The sequence below is a fragment of the Anolis sagrei genome, chromosome 3, assembly GCF_037176765.1.
Source record: "Anolis sagrei isolate rAnoSag1 chromosome 3, rAnoSag1.mat, whole genome shotgun sequence".
NCBI lineage: Eukaryota > Metazoa > Chordata > Lepidosauria > Squamata > Dactyloidae > Anolis > Anolis sagrei.
In genome coordinates, this window is record NC_090023.1 from 141,992,436 (window position 1) to 142,014,000 (window position 21,565).

Genomic DNA, 21,565 nt, shown 5'->3' on the forward strand with positions numbered 1-21,565 from the left:
TGAAGGATCGTATAGTTAAGTGGGCGCAAAACATTGGTAAACAAATACAGATGGAACAATGGGAAAGGGTGAGAATAGAGTAATGATTTTGGCCCAATTAAGACCCAAAATCTTGTCCTCACATTTTACTATTGTTCTATACCCAAAGTTATAATGCTCTATCTTATACTGCCCTCTGTCTCTACTGCTGCCATATGACCTATGTACTTTATCCATCAGCCCTATCCTTACAATTGTTTTTGCACCAGTCCGCCCACCTGTGCCCAGAAATTGATCATGATCACAGAGCTCATTAGGTTCTTGTGGGTTTTTTCGGGCTATAGAGCCATGTTCTAGAGGCATTTCTCCTGACGTTTCGCCTGCATCTATGGCAAGCATCCTCAGAGGTGTGAGGTCTGTTGGAATTAGGACAATGGGTTTATATATCTGTGGAATGGCTGGGGTGGGGCAAGGAGCTCTTCCCTGCTGCAGTTAGGTGTGAATGTTTAGCTGATCACCTTCATTAGCATTTGAAGGCCTGTCTGAGCCTGGGAAATCTGTTGCTGGGAGGTGTTAATCTGTGCCTGGTTTTTTCCTCTCTGTTGTTTAGCTGTTATAATTTTAGAGTTTTTTTAATACTGGTAGCCAGATTTTGTTCATTTTCATGGTCTCTTCCTTTCTGTTGAAATTGTCCACATGCTTGTGGATTTCAATGACTTCTCTGTGTAGTCTGACATGGTGGTTGTTGGTGTGGTCCAGCATTTCTGTGTTCTCAAATAATATGCTGTGTCCAGGCTGGTTCATCAGGTGCTGTGCTATGGCTGACTTATCTGGTTGAAGTAGTCTGCAGTGCCTTTCATGTTCCTTGATGCATGTCTGGGCGCTGCGTTTGGTGGTCCCTATGTAGACTTGTCCACAGCTGCATGGTATACGGTAGACTCCTGCAGAGGTGAGAGGATCCCTCTTGTCCTTTGCTGAACATAGCATTTGTTGGATTTTTTTGGTGGGTTTGTAGATTGTTTGTATGTTGTGTTTCCTCATCAGCTTCCCTATGCGATCAGTGGTTCCCTTGATGTATGGCAGGAACACTTTTCCTCTGGGTGGATCTTCATCTTTACTCTCGTGGTTTGTTCTTGGTCTTGCAGCTCTTCTGATGTCTGAGGTGGAGTACCCATTGGCCTGGAGAGCCCTGTTGAGGTGGTTCAGTTCATCTTGGAGGAGGTGGGGTTCGCAGATTCTTTTTGCACGGTCTGCCAAGGCTTTAATGGTGCTTCTTTTTTGACTTGGGTGATGGTTGGAGTTTTTATGTAGATATCTATCTGTGTGTGTGGGTTTTCTGTAGACGGTGTGACCCAATTGTTGATCTGGTTTGCGGATGACTAGGACATCTAGAAAAGGCAGTCTTCCTTCATTTTCTTTTTTCATGGTGAACTGGATGTTTGGGTGGATGCTGTTAAGATGGTCCAGGAACCTGTTGAGTTCTTCTTCTCCATGGCTCCAAATGGTGAAGGTGTCATCCACATATCTGAACCATATCGTGGGCTTTTTGGTTGCTGTCTCCAGGGCTTGTTCTTCAAAGTGTTCCATGTAGAAGTTAGCTATGACCGGGCTGAGAGGGCTCCCCATAGCTACTCCATCTTTCTGTTCGTAGAATTCATTGTCCCACTGAAAGTAACTGGTGGTGAGGCAATGGTGAAACAGAGCCATGATGTCTTCTGGGAACCTCTGGTTGATGAGTGCCATGGTGTCTGCTACCGGGACCATGGTAAATAGAGATACCACATCGAAGCTGATCAGTTTGTCGTTTGTATTTAGCTTGAGATTGCTGATTTTTTCTATGAAGTGGGCTGAGTCCTTGATGTAGTGTGTAGTGAGCCCAGTATGGCTTTGTACTCCAGGCCAATGGGTACTCCACCTCAGACATCAGAAGAGCTGCAAGACCAAGAACAAACCACGAGAGTAAAGATGATCCACCCAGAGGAAAAGTGTTCCTGCCATACATCAAGGGAACCACTGATCGCATAGGGAAGCTGATGAGGAAACACAACATACAAACAATCTACAAACCCACCAAGAAAATCCAACAAATGCTACGTTCAGCAAAGGACAAGAGGGATCCACTCACCTCTGCAGGAGTCTACCGTATACCATGCAGCTGTGGACAAGTCTACATAGGGACCACCAAACGCAGTGCCCAGACACGCATCAAGGAACATGAAAGGCACTGCAGACTACTTCAACCAGAGAAGTCAGCCATAGCAGAGCACCTGATGAACCAGCCTGGACACAGCATATTATTTGAGAACACAGAAATGCTGGACCACACCAACAACCACCATGTCAGACTACACAGAGAAGCCATTGAAATCCACAAGCATGTGGACAATTTCAACAGAAAGGAAGAGACCATGAAAATGAGCAAAATCTGGCTACCAGTATTAAAAAACTCTAAAATTATAACAGCTAAACAACAGAGAGGAAAAAACCAGGCACAGATTAACACCTCCCAGCAACAGATTTCCCAGGCTCAGACAGGCCTTCAAATGCTAATGAAGGTGATCAGCTAAACATTCACACCTAACTGCAGCAGGGAAGAGCTCCTTGCCCCACCCCAGCCATTCCACAGATATATAAACCCATTGTCCTAATTCCAACAGACCTCACACCTCTGAGGATGCTTGCCATAGATGCAGGCGAAACGTCAGGAGAAATGCCTCTAGAACATGGCTCTATAGCCCGAAAAAACCCACAAGAACCTAGTGATTCCAGCCATGAAAGCCTTCGACAATACACAGAGCTCATTGTTTATTCGTTTGATGTTTTGCTTTCATATTTTATTATAATGTTGTTGTTTTAGTCTGTTTTATGTTGGTGTTTATATATTTTAATATGCTATATTTTAGCCATGTTGATTGGGCTCGTCCCCATGTAAGCCATCCTGAGTCCCTTCAGGGAGCTGGAGACAGAGTACAACAATAAAGTTGTTGTTTTTGTTGTTGTTGTTGATGATGATATTATATTAATAATTTTAAATAATTTTTATAAGATGATGGACAGATTGTATTTAACACCAGAAAGGCTTTCTAAGATGTATAAAAGTAGCTCTAGTGATTGTTGGAAATTTGGGGGAAAATGTTGGTACATTTTATCATACATGGTAGTCCTTTAAAATGTCCCAGAAATATTGGATGCAAATACATCTGTTACTCGAAGAAATTGTTAAACTTACATTTGTGATTAGTTCTATTTGCTATATGATCAACTTGATAGAAAATGTGGAAGACAAATGTTATATATGACTATGGCAGCAAGAATAAGCTATGCACAGAGATGGAAAGAATCAACTACCCTGATGCAATAAGACTGGCTTTCGAAGATATGTCAACTAGCAGAAACTGACAAACTCACAATGCTGATTAAGGAGAAATTTCTAATCAATTTCAAGAAAGATGTTTCAATAAAGATGGAGTTAAACATCCATTATTTATTTTTTTGAATTAGAAGAGTGTCATGTCATGGTGAAAGAATGGATTAACGGTCTTTCTTCGTTTAATGGGAGTGGGAAATTGAGACACTAAAACCATCAGGCAGAGAGTGTATAGCCCTTAGACTAGGTGCTGTAGATTTGTATGTAGTTAATGTTTAGTGATGCGAGGTTCTAGTGGTTGTAACAGTAATATGTTTTACATATTAAGCAAACATATTTCTATTGGTTTTTTATTTGTATTTTGTCTTATGATTTATATTCTTGCTTTTTGTCTGTTTGTAGTTTGGTGTTTTCTGAATAAAATTATCAATAATAATAATAATAATAATAAAAGATATTTAATAATATTTAACAGTATTTAATAATAGCACAAAATATGAATTCTTATAATCCATTCATTGGATCTCTTCAAGGTGGAGACAATGCAAGGAAGGGGAAGATTGCCAAAAAATTTAACCATTTCCTATTAGATTTCTCTCCTCAGCTGCAAAAAGTGCATCTTCATCAGGGATGTCAAACTCATTTTCACTGAGGTTCATATGAGCCTTATGGTTGTCTTCAAAGGGCCAATTAATCCATAAACATAGAAGTCAAGAAGGCCAACTACAATTTTTTTTACAAAGTGAACAAAACAAACATTTGTTTTGTTTGTTTACAAAGTGGTCAGTGCTTTTTAATCCCCCCCGCCCCCAGTTTGGGTCCCCAGATATTATTGCATTTACTCGAGTATAATGCACCATCTAATATAATTTACAACTCAATTTTGAGGAGTTGCATTACAAAAAAAGAGAAGATTTTATGTCAAACGTAGTGTGTGTGTCAGTAAAAAAAAAAAAACTGATGGGAAGCTGCGCCCCTGCATCAGGCCTGGTAAGAAGCTGGTAGTGGCCATAAAAAGACCAAGGACATCAATCTGGTCTTCCCACCTGCATTTTCAAGGCCACTATCAGCTTTCCACTAGCCTTTTCATAGCCTCCGGTACCGCCCCTTTTTATGTCCCCAACTGGGATCTCTTGACCAACAGTGCAGATGGGTTTAGGTGTGTGATTCTAATGCACCATCAAATCTAATGCACATCTCAATTTTAGCTATGTAATTTAGCCAAAAAAATGTGAGCATTAGACTCAAGTAAATATAGTTACTCTTAATTATGCTTTCCTTTTTACCTGTGACTTCCTCTTGTTGTATATGCCTTTGTTGTGATGTTGTTGTATGCCAATAAAGGGTTTGTGTTTGTGTGTGTGTATTGAATGATAACTCTTATCACTTTTGATTATCCACCATTGGGCATAACAGGAATTGTAACCCAACAGCACTTGTAGCTCTGAGAAAAGGTTAAAGGACATTTTAAAGTCAGACATCATGTCTATAAGTCTTATATCTCAATTCAAACCCCACTATCCCAATGAAATAGAACAAATTGCATCCTTCAAGATGTTACTGTATTGAACTTCCATCAGATCTAACCATGATGTTTCATGATGAGGAATGTAGGAGCTATAGTCCAGCATCTGGAGGGTCACATAAAATGATATGATAGGCCAGATTTGGCCTGTGCGCCTTGAGACATATATGATCTACATACACTGTAGAATTCATTCTTCTTTACAAGAGCATCATGACTCAACGCTATGGCATCTCGAGAGTTGCCATTTTGTAGGCTAATAATTTTAGCATACGCACGCACACACACAAGACATTGAGAGCAAGATGAAGCCTAAATTCATTGTCCAAATTGCCATGGTCACACTGAAAGAATTTTACAATTCATTCAGCAATAAACACCAACCAGAATTCCAGTCCAAAGTCAACAAAGCCCATAGTCTGAAAACAGCAGAGGCAGAAGTCCAAGTCAGAATCCAAAACCCAGCAGTCCAAGGTACAGTCCTGAATCAATAGAGCTGATAACCCAGTGTCCAGATTCACATCATGAAGCAAAGACATTGCCTCTTTCAACATGACTGAAACATTGAGAACCCTTTATCCTATGTTCACAGGTATTGCCTATCTAATGCCTGTCTCTGCTAATTGGGCAGACCCATGGGTTGCAGCATGCTCTCATCTGTATTCTAAAAGGGATGGTGCATTTAACCCTTCATCAGCTTGCCATGATGTCCTTCTTGTTCCACCTGCTGGGAAGTTGTAATTACTGCTGAAGGTTCCTCTTCTGTAATAACTAAGGCTGGATCCAGACAGGCCTTTATCCCTGGAGAATCCGCGTTGTAAAAACACGGATTTTCCCGGGGGGGGGGGGGGGGCTTTCCCCAGGAAGATAGTACAGAAATTTGAGATGTTAATAACAGAGAACTTATCAAAATTGTGCATTTCTAAATAAGTCACTGAGAAATGGTTCAGATAAATTGGCACTTCTGTTCAGAAATCTTGAAGTGATTACAAATAAACATGAACAGAAGAACCCTAAAATACGATGGGATCGCAAATCTATAACAAGACTTAGAAAACATCCAGGACAGAGTCATGTTGATTGATTTAAAGCTAAAGCAAACACAAACCAGACTGAGATGGTCCCTGAGGAGCTGATGGGAATTTAAACAGAGAATTTTGCATCCTTTTGCAGTCCTGACAAACAGGTTTTTTTTTTCAACTTCTGGATAAGCAAATCGAAGCAATATATAGATAAAACTCTCCTTATACAGAGAGGAAAAATACTACCAAGAGATATAGCACTGTGTCCAGTTCTGGGAACCACATTTCAAGAAAAATATTGACAAACTGGAATATCTCCAGAGAAGGGTGAAAAAAGTGTTTGAAGTTTTGGAAGCCATGGTCTATGAGGAATGGCTGAGGGAGCTGAGTATATTAGTTGGAGAAGAGAAGGTTGAGAGCGAAATGATAGCCATGTTTAAATATTTGTAAGAATGTAATATGGAGGAGGAGGTGGACTTGTCTGCTGCTGCTCTAGAGCACAGAACACAGAGAAATTGATTCAAATGACAGGAAAAGAGGTTCCACCTAAAATTAAAATGAGAGAAGCCTAGCATCTGTTTATCTATTGTCTGTCTTTGTTGTTAATTGTATAACAGCAATGAATGTTTGCCCTATTTGTATTCTGTAATCCACTCTGAGTCCCTCGGGGAGATAGAGAGGAATATAAATAAAGTATATTTATTATTATTATTATTATTATTATTATTATTATTGATTTTTCTCTTATCTAGATATCACATATTGTACAATGATTAGAAATAAATGTCCAAGGCATTATGTATTTGGGCGGAGCATTATTTATATATTTATGTGTCAGTTGGTCTCCACTGACACATCTTTCCCAGCACATCCCTCAATAGACATTCCTTCTAGATTAGTACTTACAGTCATGGTGGTGAAAGTGATTCAAATAATTGTCCCATTTTTTTCACTGTATATTTTTGAAAGTCTGAAAAGAGAAATTAGTGTCCTTAGATTGACTGTTGTGTATGCAATTTATACATATAATTCAGCATGTCTAATACAGTAAAAGATGTGGACTATCTTACAAACCTCTCATTCCCTTATTCTGTCCAAATGCAAAAGAAGATGAACAGCTTAATATTGTGTAGAAGGGGGTGTTTCATCAAGTATATGTTGATGAACACTACGGTTGTGCATTCAGGGTAAACCTTGATCCGTTTCATGTCCTGGCTTTTGGTGGGTGCTGTTTTTTGGAGCCTCCTGATATCAGGAGGGCATATAGCTATTTTCACTCTGGGGTGCCATAAGATCCATTTTCTATTGACCCATTATGCGGGGGGGGGGGGGGGGTTCCACGCAGACTCCCCTTCCCGGCACGTGCTTTAGGGAGGCTTCTTCTTACCTCCCAGTGCCTACAGCTGAGCACCACCTCTAGAGTAAGGCGCACACACTTTCTGGGCTTGCACACGACACACGCACTCTTTTTCCAAGGCAAGGAGGCAAGTTCGGGGAGGTGTTTGACTGTCAGCACATGCACTTTCTTTCCAGGGATACACCACGCCAGCCACGCACTTTCCAAGACATTTTAAGGAGGTTTCCCCTACTTCCATGTAAGGAAGAACAATGACTTCTGGAAAAGGAGAGTAGTTTTCAGGGAGTGAGGGTTTACTTTTTGTTTGCTGGAAGATTAATAAAAAAGTTTAAACTGTGATGCCAAAAAGCAGGCCAGGAACCAGGACCCACTCCTGCTTGCTTTCGTGTTGAGCTGATTTTTATACTGGAAGCAGCCTTCCCGTTCTGTGCTCCCGAAGTACCAAAACAAAAGAAACAAAGGAAATAGGAGGAACTAATTCTGTGCACAACTCTAATGAATACACAATTCCTTTTGCATGTTGCTATTTCAACTGAGAACCATATGAACGGGTAAGTGCTGTGGTGGTTCCTCAATAGTGAAAGTACCATTGTCTGCTTTTACTCAGAAGCACCTTTGCTACTACTGTTTCTATGTTCTTAGTCCAAAATCTGATATTCAGAACAGGTTCTAGGCCAAAAGCCAAAGCCTGGCTCAAATTAACTGCTATCTGTGAAGCTTTATTTATAATTACAACCAGCTTGCTGCTATTCAGTCTAGCTCCTCAGTTGCTGGCTGAGCTTTACACCTGCTGCTGCCACAAATATGTCACTTCTTTTCTCAGTTACTTTGCAGTTCTGCCCAGAGTAAAATTGTTATAACTGACCAGAAAATAAGTTCCAATTCCTTGCTGTTCAGAGGTCACGACAAGGTTAAAGGGATTCCTCAGCATTTTCCTTTGCTGATCGGTTACAGTATAATTTTTGGTTTCATTATCTATGTTATTTATTTATTTATTTACTTGTATGGCGCTTTTCTCACACCAGCGGGGAAGTCAAAGCGGTTTCCAACATAATTATGGCAAAATTTAATGCCCCACATGCAGAAACCTAACATAACGATAATAGCATACAATTATAAATTAAATCATAAAACACCACATCATTTAACATTAAAACTTGGAATTAAAAACATATCAATATAAACATTAAAATCACACAATCCAACAATCGTAGGCCAGGCCATTCAAAATGTCATATTTTGCACATAATCCCTGATCATTCCTAGTTCTTCTTACTGCTCAAAGGCTTGGTCCCATAGCCAAGTTTTTACTTTTCTTTTGAAGGCTAGGAGGGAGGACGTTGATCAAATTTCATTGGGGAGGGAGTTCCATTGCTGAGGAGCCACCACTGAGAAGGTCCTGTCTCTTGTCCCCACCAATCGCACTTGCAAGTGAGGTGGAACTGAGAGCAGCCTCCCCCCCGATGATCTTAACCTCAGAGATGGTTCATAGAGGAAGATATGTTTGGACAGGTAAGTTGGGCCGGAATCGTTTAGGGCTTCACAGACTTAAGTGAGCACTTTGAATTGTGCTTGGTAACAGACTGGCAGCCGGTGGAGCTGTCATAACAAGTGGGTTGTATGCTCCCTGTACCCCACTCCAGTGAGTAGTCTGGCTGCCGCCTGTTGGACCAATTGAAGCTTCGGAACAGTCTTCAAAGGCAACCCCACATTGAGCGCGTTAGTTAGAGAAAGAAAAAAAAAGATATGAATTTGGTAATCAGATAACCACACAAATTCAGTTTTCTTCTGTAAGTATGTGGACTAAAAATTATTTCTATTAAAATGTATTTTTATTTTGTTTTTAAAAATTCTATCCAGCCGGTAAATGCTATTATGGCAAAGGACACAATCATAAACTTCCCATAAAATCCTTTTTCACAAAAAGCAACACTTTAATAAGAATAACAAAATACAAGCAAAACAAAAATAGCAAAATAAATAAATACATAATGATAAAACAACAAAGGGAAATCACAAAAAGAAGAAACTCAATGCACTATGAATATTAAAAAGTTCTTTGTAGTCTGAGGGAAGTCACCAAATAAACAGAGATTGTGTAAACATTTTATAAAGTTTCCTTTAAAAAAACCAAGGGTCAAGGCTAGAATATGCAGCAGATCTCCTAAAAGGGTGCCCTTCCACACAGCCATATAACCCAGAATATCAAGGCAGAAAATCCCACAGTATCTGCTTTGAACTGGGTTATCTGAATCCACACTGCCATATATTCCAATTCAGAGCAGATAATGTGGGATTTTATTCAGCTGTGTGGAAGCGGCCTGGTTTAAGGATAGATGTTTATTATCTCCATCAGATATGCAAGACTTTTATGTGAAAAATGACAGGTTAGTTCCATTATTTCCTTATCTTTGTTTGTTGTTTATTCAGTCAGTTCCGACTCTTCGTGACCTCATGGACCAGCTAATGTCAGAGCTCCCTGTCGGCCGTTGCCACCCTCAGCTCTTTCAAGGTCAAGCCAGTCACTTCAAGAATACCATCCATCCATTTTACCCTTGGTCGGCCCCTCTTCCTTTTTCTTTCCGTTTTTCCCAGCATCATTGTCTTTGCCAAGCTTTCCTGTCTTCCCATGATGTGGCCAAAGTTTGCTGTTCATTCATTCAGTCATTTCCTGCTCTTCTTGACCTCATGGACCATCCCACGCCAGAGCGCCCTATCGGCCGTCATCTCCCCCTGTTCCTTCAGAGTCAAGCCAGTCATTTCAAGGATATCATCCATTCATCTTGCCCTTGGTCGGCCCCTCTTCCTTTTTCCTTCCATTTTCCTCAGCATCATTGTTTTCTCTGAGCTTTCCTTGCTTCTTATGATGTGGCCAAAGTACTTTGCCTTTAGTATCCTTCCCTCTAGTGAGCAGTCGGCCATTATTTCCGGGAATATGGACTGGTTTGATCTTCTTGCGATCCAAGGCACTCTCAGAATTTTCCTTCAACAACAAAGTTCAAAAGCACCTATCTTACTTTGCTCAGCCTTCCTCATGGGAATTTTTAAAACTGTCTCTAAAAACCAGGTTTTGCTTACAACTAGTGTATTTTTAGTCATTTACTTTAAATTGATTAATTACAGCCTTCTAAAACCATTCTCTAAGCAGAGGATTCAAGTTGGCTTTTAAATTCTTTCACTCCTCCCTCCTGTAGACTTTAAATGCCATATCTCTTTAATTGTAAGACACTGTGGGTTGTAAGACGCACCCTAATTTCAGAACAATGGCTGCCAACAAAAATATACATAAGATACACCTGTAATTCTAAGATTTACCCTATTATTAGAGATGTTTATACAGGGGAAAGTGCATTTTAGGCCCCTTCTACACTGACATATAGAATCCAGATTATCTGCTTTGAAAGAAATTATATGGCAGTGTCGAAGGGCTTTAGAATGAAAGAAATACAGTAATAGCACTTTGCCAATTGTCAGTTTATAATAGAAGCCAAATTGAAATGAATACCTTGACATCATGCCACAGAAATAACCATACATGTTTGTGTATAAGTCAGCCTCATGTATAAGCAGGTTTGCAGGGGGGGGGGGGATTATGGATTTTGTTGATACTTGCGGATAAGGGTGACTCCAAGGAGAAGGGAAAGCTGTCTCAGTATGTTTCTGTCCATGGCCACTTTGTTATGCATTCAAAAATGAGTGTGTGTATGTTTGTGTGTATACACACACACATTCTTATTGATTATTTCCCATTTTTACAACACAAAAAATAATGAGGAAATTTAATAGTTACAGATATTAAGTATCTTGCAAAAAAGGGAGGGAGGGAGTTTTAGAGAGGGAGAAGAGACAATTGTCCGTGTACAAAGTTATTATTAATACATCTATTTGTTCATGTCAATTACAATTACAAGAATTGTAATTGTAATTCAAAGGGTATTTTATTGCTCTGCTCAGTGACGGGAATGCTTACTTTTTTATAAGCGTTAATATTGTACCTTAACTTTTATATATACAAAAGGAGGCATTCACTGGCTTAAACGTGAGAGTTTAGTCCATCTCAGGACAACCTAAAAGAAACACAAATTTTGTCAATTCTTTCAGTGCTTCTTCAAGAGAAAGTGCTAGGCAGCAGCATCACAATGCAACATACTGCATGGATCTCCTCTTGTACCACAATCCCTATACAGTGTTCCCTCACTTTTCGTGGGTGTTACGTTCCAGGACCACCCGTGATAAATGAAAATTCGCAAAGTAGGGATGCTATACACAGTAGAGCTGCTTCTGCCTTTGCAACCCTCCCTCTTTTGCTTGCTCACCCACCCGTCCCCCCTCACTCGCTACTCACCGGGCCAAGTCCTGGTTCTGCCACTGGGACCCGGCCTGGTGAGTAGTGAGGGAGAGCAGGTAAGCAAGCGAGGGAGGGAGGACCGCAAAGGCGGAAGCAGCGGCAGAAGCAGGAGCCTGGAAGAGATGGCCAGGCTCCTGCTTCTGCCGCTGCCCTTGCCACCCTCACTCACTCACTCACCTGCCCTCACTCACTTGCTCACTCACCAGGCCAGGTCCCGGAAACCTGCAAAACAGCGAGTGTGCAAAAAGTGAACCGTGAAGTAGCAAGGGAACACTGTACTGTGTTTTCCCTTCTGGGCTGCTCATAGTAGGCATTTTATTTGTTAATAATCACTCTTTCTCTCCTCTTTGCCTAGGCTATCTTCCATCCTATCCATTGCTGCTACTGTGGCCTTTGCTGCCAGTCCCTCTTCAGCTGTGTGTCCAGAGGAAGTATCCAAAACAATCAAAAATCTGGAAACCACAGCTTATGAGGAACAGCTTAAGGAACACCTTATTATACAGCAGACCTGCATAACTGATGGCCTGCAGGTTTCTTGTGCCCCTCCAAAAAAAATTCCAGCAGCTCATAAAAAACGTAAAGGACATGGAAGAAAGTACAGATGTAGTGAGTGCATTATTCATGCATAACTTGTGAATGATGATATCCGCCCAGTGCTGACCCTCTTAACCCGCCTTCCATGACTCACTATTTTGCCTGTCATATAACTTCTTGATAGTGGGTTACCACTGCACACTCTCCCCTGTTTGTCATAATCTAAAAGAAGATCCTTGTATTACTAATTTTTTGCTGGTTTTTTTGGTCGTTACTGGTGTTGAAGAGAGACAAAGTGAGTGCAGCCATGCATCAATGCAGCTCATGCCTGCTATGCGACAAGTGGCAACTATTCAAAGGCTTCTCCCCCAGCCTTGCTGAGCAGCCACCTACCAAGTTACATGAGTGTCTGGCACTCTCTTCAAGGTCAGATACTCCGTTCAGTATTTCTTTGTATGTGAGCAGCTGCTGTGGAGATTTTTTGGTTTGAACGTTAAAGTTTTTGGGGTGACACTGTAAAATGGGTGATGAAAAGAAGCAGAAGATCAAATCAGAACACAGAATGTTTTATCTGGAATGAACAAAAAGATACTTGTTTACTTATGTTAGAGACAGAATGTTATTTTCCAAAAAGTAATAGCTGTTTCTAAGGATTACAATCTTTATCGCCATTTTAAATCAAAATATCCTGACTTAAGCAAACTGAACACGAATGAAAAACGAATTAAAGTGTTCAAATTGTTGAAAAATAACAGTGGGGAAAAACATTTTTCAAGAAAGTAAATTCAGAAAACGAGGTGGCTGCTAAAATAAGTTTTTAGGCATTGAAAGAAATTGCTGCTGCAGGGAAGTCTTCAAACTTCTGGAAATGGAATAGCAAAAGTAAAGAAGAGTGTAACTAAAAAATTAGGCAGAAAGTTTGAAAACCTAGTGGCCATTTGCACTGTTGGTATTCCATCAATATGCAGGAAAAAATAATTAGATATCATTGCATTGTACACTGGCAAAGTTTTGAATTTTAACCATGTAATATCAGTAGCATTTTCAGTTGTAAACTATATTCGTTCAAGGGGATTAAAATATAGGTCATTTCAAGCATTTTTTGAAGAGGTTGGTGCCACCTGCAGGGATGTATTATATCGCACAGAAGTTCATTGTGTTTTTAAAAATCAAATCGCTTCTGGTGTGAGAGAATTGGCTGTCTGCAGAGACTTTCCCCACGGATGCCTGTGGGAGGCTTCTCTCATGTCACTGCATGAGCTGACAGACTGGAGCTAGAGCTGACAGACGGGAGCTCTCCCCATCTCACGGATAGTTCATTGGTTGAACCCTGGAAGAGTATTGCAACATTTTGTTGCTCTCATGAAAGACATTTTTCAGTTCTTAGCGAATGACTTGGAAATATTCCTAGAGCTGTACAATGAAGTTTGGAATAATGGCATGTATTTTTCACAAGTCACTCAAAGTTACTGAAATTATAGCTTTAAGGAACAAACTTAATGTATTTTTCAAATTTTTGCAGCAAAGCTTTCAAAATGAAATGGAGGCTATTCAAAAGCCTATCATCAAAACAAGAAATGTGCCACATTACTATATGTATGAAACATATTCTCTTATGTAAGCATGCAGAAATTTCACAAAAGACTGACACTGTCCAAAGATGACTACATAAAAATTAAGTTGACCAAGGTCCCCATGCATATTTTAATTTTGGTAACAGAGTAACAAAGTGGCAAACATTCAATGCCAAAACAAATAACTGACAAGTCAACTGGAGCCCCAGTGGCCTGCTGGAGGGTGATGATGAGGCCCTCCTGGGCCCGGCCTGGAAGAAGGCGATGACAATAACTAATTAGCTATCCACTGAAGTATTTATGATGATTTGTGAGGATGTTTGTTATTTGTCACATTTTTCCTGCTTTCTGGATCATGTATTGTTAGATTGAGCCAAACTTCCTTTTAAATCTGCATGTTTCTGTACAAATTTATCAAACAATAAATTTGTACAGGAGATTCCATCTGAACATTATTAAGAACTTCCTGACTGTGAGAGCCGTTCAGCAGTGGAACTCTCTGCCCCGGAGTGTGGTGGAGGCTCCTTCTTTGGAAGCTTTTAAACAGAGGCTGGATGGCCATCTGTCAAGGGTGCTTTGAATGCAATATTCCTGCTTCTTGGCAGGTGGTTGGACGGGATGGCCCATGAGGTCTCTTCCAACTGTATGATTCTATGATAGATTAACAATTTCAAGTTCTTTAACAAGTATTTTCTTTAACAGGTATACTTTTTCTTAGTATTCATAAATTGAAATAATACTGTATGCCATTAAAAGGCTGTTTTTTGTCACAAAATCTGGAGGGCATGATTATAGTTCAATGTGTTACTTCTTCTCAGCATGAAGTAATTTTTCAAGCACAACCTCAACTGACCCAGTTGACTCCAAGTATGTTGATTTCTGCCAGAGACTTCCAAGAACTCAGATAAAGGCTCATTTTCTGTATCCAAAGCCAAGAAACTATTAGCAGTCGATATCGCAAACCTAGTGTTTCAGCTTGGAATCATCATAGCTTCTGCACAGACAAACAACTCATCCATCGTCAACTCTTTGGAGGCCTTGTTATGTCTATATTCCTGGACTCATGCTAGAAAGCTTTTAGTCCACATTTAATAGTAATAATAATAATAATAATAATAATAATAATAATAATAATATCTTTATATTTTGCCCTATCTCCCTGAAGGAACTCAGGGTGAATTCCAATCATAACAGGTAAACATTCAATGCCTGGAGATAGCAAGCAATACACACATAATAACAAAAATTAACAACCCAACATATAAGAACAAATTGCAATTTAACAACTATAGTTAAAGGAAAAACGCAACCTATTATATCAGACATGAAACAAAACATCAAGCAGAATCATCATTTTCCCAGAGCCAACGGAATTCCTTGGGGGCAGATCATTGTCCAAGGTGTCTATTGAGTTAGTGGGGCTAATAGGGCATGGATGCGTATGGCTGCTATTAATCAGAGGTAGAGTGGCAGTATTCCTGCCATTCTATTCCTCCTCCTCCTCATAAGCCTGTGAGCAGAAGTACGTCTTCAGCTGTTTCTTATAGGCAGGGAGGGAGGGGGGCATCTTTAGTTCCTTAGGAAGGGAGTTCCACAGGTGAGCAGTGGCCACGGAGAAGGCCCTTTCTCTCGTTCCCACCAGCCGCTCTTGGGACAGAGGCAGGACCAAGAGCAAGGCCTCCTCCAATGACTGCAGTGTCTGGGTTGATCTGTAGCGGGAGATGCAGTCAAGGATAATTACCAATTGTGACAGGGGAGAAAAGGCACATTCAAAACAGTGCCAAAACAGCATTTCTAAAGTTTTGCAGTTTTTAAGTGTTTGTTTCCAGCTTAGGAGTTATTAGCAGAGTTATTGGTAATAAATCCAAAAAAATAGTGTAAACAGAAAATACGACATTTTCAAACCATGCAAGGAAAGAAGAGACAAATACTGCATAGCACTGAAGTGTAATAACCAGATAAAATAATAAACAATCAGGGCAGGAAGAAAAAAAAACCTTAGTGGTGCCAGAAAACACCCTCCTATCATGCTGATTTCATCTTTCTTCCACCCACTTGCCTCTGGTTAGCACAAAAGGAAAAAAAAAACAATGAAATAGCTGAGAGCTGTAAAATGGGAGGTATAATGTGATGGTTAGGTTGTCAAAGTACTGGCTAATGCTTTCAGGAGTCAATAATTTATTTCCCAATCATTGCCCTTACGTTCAAACTTTTGTCCCCATCAGGAAGGCATTAATTGTTCAAGACGGATAGACTTACATTTATGACAACTATTAGCAGTAGTAGAGTTATATTAATCTTGCAGATCTGTTATATGTGAGAAAGAGTTTCTGATATATACTTGTTGATCGTGTCGATCAGTAGTACCTCTGCATCCTTGTTCATTGGGTTTCACATTGGATCAGACGCCACCGGTTTTTCCCCATAGACCTATCTGGTTTCATACCTATCTGATCATTCCCTCTTCTATAGCATCAAACTGTAAATGCTATTCTGCCACAGTCTCTGAGTTTTTCAATAGGACAGATGACTTTAAGTTTTGGAATGAGACTGAACATATTTTTTTAAATTCTCTTACATATTGTGAAGTAACTTATCAGAATGCTTAGGATATTTTTGTGCAGTAGCCCTTAGCACTGTTATCCTGGATACGGAGCCAGGATGATTTAATGGTTTGAGCATCGGACTACTACTCTGGGGACCAGGGTTCAAATCCCTGCTTATCTCTGAGCAAATCATGCTCTTTTAACCTCAGAGCAAGCCAGCATCAAATTCTGCCCCACCCCCCAGGTTACCATAAATGGGAAATGTATTGAACCATACAATTTTTCTTCATATTTTCATGTATGTCTTGCTACCCAAGCAGAGAAGCAAACTATTTATCCTGCATGCATAAAAATCTTGATTTCATTTTGATAAATGTTATTAGTACAGAACCTTAAAAAGAATAAGGTTTTCTAAATTTAACTGAATTTGGTCATGTATCTGCATAGGACAACTGGTAATAAAAAATAGTTTCATGTGTGGGATATCAGACTAACTAACATTAGAGTAAATTACGTTCTGACAAATGTTTTTGAAAAATTCCATGTCAAACAAAGCAACCCCACCTTCTTTTTTCAAAGGTGTCCTATGAAGGAAATATTTGAACTAGAAACTAAAACAACATGACAAATGTTGCTATCAAAAACTATCATTGCTGTTCACATTTTAACACTGATATTGAATAACTTTGGCCTGGATATGTCTACTAAGGAAAGTCCCACATAGCTCAAGAATACTCCCAAGTATCAAACTTTTAATAAATAATTCAACTGTAATATTTGTTTATGCTTCTAATGTTTATATAATCATTTTAATATTATACTTTCAGCTCATATACATACACACAGAGAGAGTTTCTATCTGTCTGTCTGTCTGTCTATCTATCTATGCATAATTATACATTTTTATGCCAACAGAGGAAAGAAAACATCTCTTACCTTTTATATCATACTTTTTTGTGGATGGAGGGCCACAATGCTGTCTTCAGATGAACAAAGTTATAGAACATTACATTTAATACTAGACTGCTTGCGACTAACCCCGTGTCACATCCTCAGTGGGTTTTTTTTGTTATGGAAATGAGAATAATGACTTTGGAAGTTGAAGTCTTTGCTCCCAAAAGCTGCCAAAATAGGTGAAATGCAAAGAAATCCAAAGACAGTAAAACAAACAGTTATATCTTAGGTAAGGATAAACCAAGTCTATAACATGGTGGAGAAGAGGCAAACATACGTATTGGAATAACCATGCAGTGTCAAGTAACAGATAGGCACTCATAGGCTATTTTTACCCGCTGCTTTGCCTCTGGCAATGCTTCAAATATGACTGAGTGACAGAACGTAATCTGTGATTGGCCAGCCCCCAAGAGTGATTCAAACTCTAAACTACTACATTTTCATGCCATCAGGTGGTGGGTGAAAAGGTTTTGTGTGAAAGTCATCATTAAAAATAATAATCCAAAAATGTGCCCATGTGTTTTACACGTGATTGTCTTACTGGTATTATTTCAGGAATAGCACATTTCATCATCAGGGCTGAACAGATGCATTGCATGCTGCATTCTTTGAGGCAGAGCTTGCCTGGCTTCAGAAGCCAACAGAAAGAACAGTACATCAAAAAGGCCCTTCAGAACTGAGTTTTAGTTTGCATGGGGCAATAGAGTATTCGATAGGCAGTGGGTCGGCAAGCTATTTACCCAGTTCAGTTTGACTGTGCATGTTTTGTTTGTTAATGATTTTGATGCACTTTAAAGAATTACAAACATTAAAACAAATCTACAGACCAAAACAATAATGAATATGTAGTATATTCCTTAATCAAGGCTGCAGTAATACAAATAAGCAATAATTTAGGACCCTGCTTCTATTATATTCTGCTTGTAACTAGAAATCTCTATTTTCTAGTTGACACAAGCCTTTTCTAGTAGGGTTTCGAGTGAAGCACAGGAAGGTCTCCTTCATCTTTAATGTTGTATAGTAAAGGGAAAGTCAGCAGTTGTTGTTTGTTTCACAGACATCACGTGCACAGGAGCTCTCTTTTTCCTGGCAGCCTTACCTCTAATCACTGCTTTCTTCTGCAGCATGATAATATGAAGGAAATACATGCAAATGTTGCAACCATTGCTGTTAATTATTTCAATGCTTTGAACAGTAAAGCATGCTTTTCCAGATGTTCCTTGGTAGATCTATGTCCTCTCCTCTCCTTCCTTAACACCCACCCACACCCACCAAGGACCTCATCACATGTACTTTTGCAGTGTCCAACGACACTGCCAGGACACTGCCGGAGCCCATCACATGGCACAGGGCTACTTTTGGTGGGGCTCCATCCTGGAAGTGTCCTAGGACAGAGCCCAGAGAACATGAGAGACTTGCTGTGCTCCCATTAGCTAGAACAGGTTCAATGTGGGAGGAAGCCAGGCAGTGACGCTTTCCCCCATATGATGGGGAAAGTGGTGATGCGGGCAGTGTGGGGTGCGGGTTTCCCCCACTGCCCCATGGATTTGCCACACTGTTTGGCTAATCCCCCCGCTGTTACCCACCTTTGGGATCTCTATGTGTTGAGGTCTCAAGTTCGAGTAGGACTGCAGTTAAGGCTAGTTTCTCTTGATGCCAAATATATTGTGCATTGCTTAGCAAACCTGTTCACATAAGCTTGTGAACATCCTGTTGCCTGAGCTTGAATGGCCTCCTGTAACAGTGTGCTGCCTTTTGTACTTAGGTAGATTTCATGTGCAGATGCTGCTCCCTGGAAGCCCTGTACTCCTGCAAGAGCACTCTGTCTTGTGGCGCTTTCAGCATGAGCACTCTATCACTTGCACGCATGCTCCTTTTGGCACAAGGGGTCTGGTGCTCACTTGAGTGTTCCATCTGGTGCAAGCACTCTCTTGCTCGAGTGTTCCATTTGGCACAAGGGTTTGGTGCTGTTCAAGTGCTCCATCTGATGCTGTTCATAATGGGGTTCGGATGTCAAAACGAAATCTAGGCTGAGCAACAGTTCATAGGTCAAACCGTATGTATGTTGGGACATTTGTAAGTAGAGTTCAATTGTATTTTATGTACCTGAAGAAGTGGGTGCTTAAATGTTCTGCTTTGTTGGAAATGACAACTTTCTTCAAGCTCTCTCTAGTAATGTTTATCTATGATCCTGTTGCTTGTTGTTTCCTGTATGTATGTTCTGGTATGCAGATTCCTTTACTCTATGATTTCTGAGAAGCTATAAAAGGGGCTGCAGATGACGTGATCACTGCAGACTATTTCAGACCTGTTTTGCTGTAAGAGATGTTCTGGCTGAATGGTACAGAGAATTATCTCAAATATATCTGAAACTGGACTGATAAGTTTTGTACCTATGTATGCTGAACACATGAAGCTTGTGAGTAAACCAAATATATTATTTTTTTAATCAAAGTCTACTTCATTTTTTTTCTCTTGAGTGCAATATATAAAACAAGATGTTTTATGGGAGAGTATATATATATATATTGGGCACTGGAAAACACTTATTTTTTCTGACGCACTGCTGTTTTATATGTACTGGCAAAATCTGTTTTTCTAACAGATCAGACATAACAGGTTATTCAGTTTAACAACTGAAACAATTGCCTAGCATAATTGCATCTGGTTGTATACCACAAGAGATACGGTAATTATACTTTTGGCTCTTCTCTGAAAGGTCATGCTTTTCTTTAAATGTTATGATCTCCAAAATGTGTTTTCCAAAACTCTAAATAGTTCTGGTTTTTAATCTCTCACACTCTCCCCTTCCCTCCTCTCCTCTCCTCTCCCTCCTTAACACCCACCCACACCCACTTCACACAGACATATGAATGAGAAGCCATGTGTGTATAATATTTGGGATTGTAAATTGGCCCTTGGGGATAAGAATGTATTATATTTCTTTGTAAACATCTAGTATTTCCACCTGCAATGAACAGCGCTATCTTTATCTTTATTTTATTTTAACAATTTTGCTTTTGAGAGCTGAGGGATTGCTTGAAACAATTAGATCCTAGACAGCAAATACCATAATTATATTACGCAATGAAATCTATTACTGGAAACAAGAGTTCATATAACCTTTGCATCAAATAAATATATACATCTGTCTAAGTAAGAATTCCCCAAATACCATGGTTGAGACATACCCCCTTTGCCAGGTCAAACAGACATGCCAGGATTACCTGATGCCCCCCTCATCATTGAGAGGTGTTAGTTGTGTCCTCCCAAAAAGCAGTTATGACCATGCTGTACTGCTCATGCCCTGACCACACCCCCTATCCAAATCAGAGCACCAATTTAACTGGCTTGTCCAAACTAAGCAAACAACCAGAAGATAGGAGACACGTGAGTTTAGCTGAAGTTGAAACAGTCCAAGGTCAAGAAAGCCAAATTAAGAAGTCCGTGCAGGGTTGAGCTAGAAGAATAATGATAGCAGGTCCGAGGTCAAATCCACAAGGCATGAATAAGCATTGGAACTCAGGTCAAAACAAATCAGTTGTCCTCAGCAGAGAAGCATTGAGCAACTGCTTGATTTCTAGCTGTGATTCAATGTCTTATCTGTTCCTTGATTAAGCAGTGTTCCTCATAAAGGCACTGTGATTTTCCGAAGCCTTCCCTTTCTGGTATCTCTGCAACACTGTAGGTATTAGGGGTGTGCAAGTTTTAATTAGTCGTCGTAAGTCAGATAACATTCATTAAATTCATACTTACAACGTGATCTCTGACACATGGGCATGGCCTGCGCCAAAAGCTTAAGAATCAAAACTTACCTAATACATTTTCATTTTCATTTTGTAAATCTCAGAAGCCTCCCAAAGTCAGTTTTATTTTCAGTGAAAGCAAACAAAGCAAATCCCAAAAGATTGCAATTCCCCTTTAAATGAATGGCTTCTCACTAATAGGAGAGGGAAACAGCAGGGAGAAAGCAGAGTTTGTTGGGAAAGAGACTGAGAAAGCACGGAATTCTGGGAAATGTATTTTGGGAAGGCAAGAGAATTCAAAAGACCCTGCTGTAAACTACATTTCCCAGAATTCTGCTCAGCATCAGAAAGCCCCAATCAAGATAAGGAAGAGCAGCAGCCAGCCAGAGTTCCAATGAATTGTTGAATCTGGAAAGGGGGGGGGGGGGGCTGACTAATACTTCAAGTAAGTAAATCTTCAAGTAAGTAAATCCCTAAATGGAGTTCTATTAGTTAATATTAATATGAAAGACATTTAATGAGATAGCTGTTGTCTTTTTTTAAAAAGAAGTTTTGTCAACATTTTTTAAAAATCCCTAAAATCAGTAGATGTATGAATATTTCAAAAAGTTGG

The 21,565-nt window shown here is 39.9% G+C and overlaps 1 protein-coding gene across 3 annotated transcripts in view; it reads right to left on the bottom strand.

The window, feature by feature from the left end:
- Positions 1-17,640, bottom strand: part of C3H10orf71 (chromosome 3 C10orf71 homolog) — a 31,269-nt gene extending 13,629 nt beyond the window's left edge. Inside the window, exons 1-2 of one of the 3 annotated variants that reach the window (XM_060769320.2) lie at positions 17,189-17,640; positions 6,800-6,863 (exon numbers count right to left, since the gene is read on the bottom strand). The gene's annotated coding sequence lies outside the window, so the exon portion shown is untranslated. Of the gene's footprint in view, positions 1-6,799; positions 6,864-12,525; positions 12,704-17,188 lie in introns of those variants that run through there. The other 2 variants (XM_060769321.2, XM_060769323.2) reach the window with 2 other exon arrangements.
- Between the last annotated feature and the right edge of the window lie 3,925 nt (positions 17,641-21,565).